Source organism: Quercus suber, unplaced genomic scaffold, assembly GCF_002906115.3.
Source record: "Quercus suber isolate HL8 unplaced genomic scaffold, Cork oak 2.0 scaffold_1222, whole genome shotgun sequence".
In the NCBI taxonomy this organism is placed as follows: domain Eukaryota; kingdom Viridiplantae; phylum Streptophyta; class Magnoliopsida; order Fagales; family Fagaceae; genus Quercus; species Quercus suber.
The window spans coordinates 1-4417 of record NW_027070617.1 but is presented as its reverse complement, the minus strand read 5'-3'; the positions used below and the strand labels follow the sequence as shown (position 1 = coordinate 4417).

Below are 4417 nucleotides of genomic sequence, written 5' to 3'. Positions count from 1 at the left end.
AAATTGGTTTTTTGGGGAAGATAGGATAAGTTATTCTACATACAACATACCCTCTTAAGTAATGTGAAACAATTACAATTTTTTTTAATAAAAACAAACACACACATACAAGAAAGGAGAAATGGGGAGACATTTTAGGGTATTAAGTGTAGATAAAAATGACATGAAGTGGACAGATAATTATTATTATTCGAAACACTAGGATCGAAGTACAAACCAATTAAGTTACAAGGTTGTTAGAAAATATTCATTTAATTATTGTATTTTAATAAAATTATATATGAGTTTAATTTATATATATATATATATATATATAATCAAAACCGTACAAAACAAAAGCCCTTCAACTATATTAAGTTCCAGTGTACAAGTTTTCAATATCGATCGGATGGACTTTATAATCTCATCTAACTTGGATGATAAAAGGGACGAGTACAAAGATTGTAATCAATTTGCTTCTCTCACCAAGGCCCCAGCCATGGTCCCCTCTTGTCTGAAGAAGGACGATAAAGAAGTAAAGAGGAGTAATTGCAATGAGGCAGAAAATAGCTTGTGGTGTAAAGTCTGCCACAACTGTCAACTGAATTAATAAGTAGATACATGTCCTTTTTCTGAGTTCATGGTTGCACATGGGCAATCTGGCCACGCGATTGACTAGACCTAACAGGCCTGACTGATTAATAAAGTAGTGATGGCTGGTGCAGACATGGCCCATATGATTGACACAGAGTGGATGATATAATCAGAGAAGTGATCAAATTCGTTGGAAGAAAGTTATTGGTCTGCCTAACTTAAACAGGCACTTATATATAGGCAGAACCAATTGATCTGCCTTCTTTTTCTCCGACTCTAATGGAGTCATGCAGGAATTTTATTGCTTATCTCTCTCTATTAAATGGACCAGGCCTACGCATTTGAGGGCATCTAACATCCTAGTCAAGGCCCAAGACATCAGCTTTATTTTTTTTTTTTTTTTTTTTTTTTAAATCTTTTCCTTCTTCATTTTTCCTAAACTATATAGTATCTTCTATCAATTGTAATCAACTTCATCTTTTGTAATTATATTTCATTCATCTTAAGAGGATTTTCTTATTATCACCCAAAAAAAAAAAAGACAATTTTCTTTTTAAGAGCATATATATGAAGCTGATAAATAGCATAAATAAGACACTTATATTATATAAGAGTAACTACTAAACTATTACGGCACTATATGACAGCAGCGTAGGTGTGAGCGTGACTTGGTTAATTAGGACAAGAGCTACAGCTTGTAATGTGAGTGAAGACATCTGTGACATATCGTTTATATGAAGTTGTTTATGTGTGTTATAAAACGACTTGTCGTATTGAAGCATTTTCCTTTTTTCTTTTTTTCCTTTTTTGAGATAATTGAAGAATTTTCTTTTGTTATCATTTATCAGCAAAATCTCCAATGCCTTCAACAATTGGAGATTACAGAAAGTACTTTTGGGCTCTCAACAGTCACATCCAATAGCTTGCATAGCTTTCATCTAACAATATTACTTGTGAGTTTTGTTTTCTTCTCCCAAATTCCCACTTTCATTTAAACAGATACATAATGAATGAAAACACACCATATATATATGCTAAATATTAGATTCTCACGAACAATGGCAGGTTCTTGTTGTGCTCTCGACATAGGAGGAAAAATTATTACACATTCACATATGGCGTGTTCCTTTCTCTATATTATAATTGTGGAACTGGATATATTGTCTCGAACAAAGTGTATTCATCTCTAGGGTACTACAGTTGCACAGCAGCATCGAATTTTACTCTGTTGATCTCTACAGAATATAATAATGTCAGCATTCTAAGCTTGAACATACTCTAACTTTCATGCTTTTTCAGGTCACACATGCCCATTAGATATTGGATTCACATAGCTTGCAAACATTACGAAGAGCATTCACTCAAATGGTACCTTTACAAGAAGTCAAGAAGAGGATAGTATGATTCGTTGCCTACTGCTAAGTGAAAGTTATATATCTGCCGATTCTTGGAATTTCTTTATGAAATGATGTCAATTTTCAGGCACTGATGCTATTCGTAGGCATGTTTCATATTGAACTGTAGTTTTGCTAAGAAAATCTCAATGTTTTATTTTTATTGTTCTCAAAATTTAAATTATCATTTCCAAAATCTTTTTAATCAGGTTCAATTGAGTGGAGTGTACGCCTTTTTTTTCCAAGATTTCTAGTGAAATCTCAATATCATTGCAAAAGTGGCAAAAATAAAAAACAAATTCAGGAAGGAGTAGTATTTTCAAGTACATCCTAGCAATCTCAATTGTAATAATCACAATTCGGGTCTTTTTTTTATTTCTTAATCATTTTTTAATTTCCTCGCTTGTAAGTCACATTCTTTCCACTAAAAAAAATGGTTTGGACACTCATGGAGGTGTGTTCCAGATACATAACATATGCTAGTATTTGAGCAAAAATAAATTATTCATGCTTCCTAGTTTTTTAAGCAGCAGGAGCCAAGTAGAATGAGGATGACAGGGCATGCGTGTTAAGGGTCCTTGAAGACGTTAATTCATGCCGGTCCTCCTTGATGTTTATCAACATATTACGGAAGTTGCTTGTGAAATATATATCCATGTCTGTCTTTATAGGCTTTGCTAAATAAATAACATTTTTATGGAAGTTTTTTTTTTAATGGAACTGTTGGTAGTTTTTTTTTTTTTTTTTTTAATAAGAACTGTGGGTGGGTAGCCTTTCTTTCTTATTTTGGTTAGAAATGTGGGGTACTGGGGTTGGAAAGTGGGAAGTGCGAGGGCAGTGAGAAAATTTATTTTTATTTTTACTTTTAGTTGATTAACCATTTTAACCTTATTTCTCTTTTTAAGAATAATAATAGATTAATTAAATTCAGGGTATTTTGGAAGTAGAAAAGATAATAACTAACCTTTTAAATCCTCTTAATATATAAAGATAATAATAATAATAATAATAATAATAAATAATAAATCGAGAACCTTAGAGAAAATTGAAGTACAAAGAGATTTGAGCGTCATTTCCAAATTCTGGTAAAACATAGTCGAAAAATTGTAAAATATAGAGCTGTTTATATATTGTCTAAAATGATAGTAATTGATTTTTACTTACGTGGCAAGCATGGAATAGAAATATATATACATATATATATATATATATATATTTTTTGCTTGAGATGGAATAGAATTTGTAACAATAATGACTGTTTTACTATAATTATCAATGTGTATTTTAAAATCAAATGATGAATTACTTTTAAAATAAGAATAAAAATTGTAACTTCCCCATCAAAATTTAAGCGAGTAAAGCACCTTTGAAAAAAAAAATTAAAAAAATTAAAAAAAAAATTTCAAGCATGCATACTGATCCCACATCGCGTATATAATAATTAAATAATTTTACGGTTTATATACAGTCGAGTTTGAAAGAATGACTTTGCCCTCTACTAAGAACAGCCTATGAACACCCTCAATAAAAAGAAAAAAGAAAAAAAGAACAGCCTATGAAAGGATCACAACTTGACTTCAGCCCCAATAAATCCATTGTCTGACCTCCACCTTTTTGTTTTTACTATTTCTTCTAAAGTGTCTCCTTTTATTCCTCTTCAACAGTGTCAACATATATATAATATTAAGCCATTCTTTTACTCTTCTACTAAGGCTTTTTTTTCCCCTCAAATATTCTGGTTTTACAAAAATAATTTACTAAGAAAACTCTACGTAGAGTTTTAGTTATATCAAGTTTACCAAACTTAAGTTATATCGAATTTACTAAACTCAAGTTTCAAGTAATATTTGACAAATAAACATATACTTGATAAAATAAAAAGTGTAAACACATATAAAAGTGAGAAACTGTAGTATTGTCTGCTTGTCTTTATGAGAGTTATGGTTCGAATAATCCTTTTTTTTTTTGTTGCAACTATCAAATTTTAACAATAAAAAAGATGTTGGGTGTGTGGCACATGTGAGTTCCGGCCCACACTTGATGGAATAGCTCAATCAATGAGTTTGTTTCTAAAGTTTTCAAGCCAACCATCTGCAACCATGTCTCTTAATCAGACTTAAGCGTGTGGGAAACGTGTATTTTGGGCTCAGCCCAGTACGGACACTGCACTTCCAAATCCTTAATTGTTAAAACTTAAAACACACCAAATAAACACACCTTTCGTTTAATATAGAGGGGGCAAAACCGACTATAATCCCCAAAATTCTCGCACCAAATTTCTTCTCTCTTGCTCTCGTTATAAATTTGCCACTTCATGAGATTCTATACACAGCCAAATTAGCCTTCCCTCACAATACACCCTTGTACCAACTGCCTCTTCAACCATATTGCAGATGGGGCTTTCCCAATGGAGTTCATCTTCTTTTTTCATGCATGCTTTTATCCTTCTC

The 4417-nt window shown here is 31.8% G+C and overlaps 1 long non-coding RNA gene across 2 annotated transcripts; it reads left to right on the top strand.

Annotated features, from left to right (window-relative positions):
- The first annotated feature begins 470 nt into the window (after positions 1 to 470).
- LOC112035063 (uncharacterized) lies at positions 471 to 2163 on the top strand. Of its 2 annotated transcripts, XR_010627465.1 has the most exons (4): positions 471 to 1275; positions 1422 to 1526; positions 1639 to 1764; positions 1873 to 2163. It is a non-coding gene; the product is annotated as an uncharacterized LOC112035063 (long non-coding RNA). The 2 variants fall into 2 exon arrangements; XR_002885448.2 differs by lacking the exon at positions 1639 to 1764.
- Positions 2164 to 4417: the final 2254 nt, after the last annotated feature.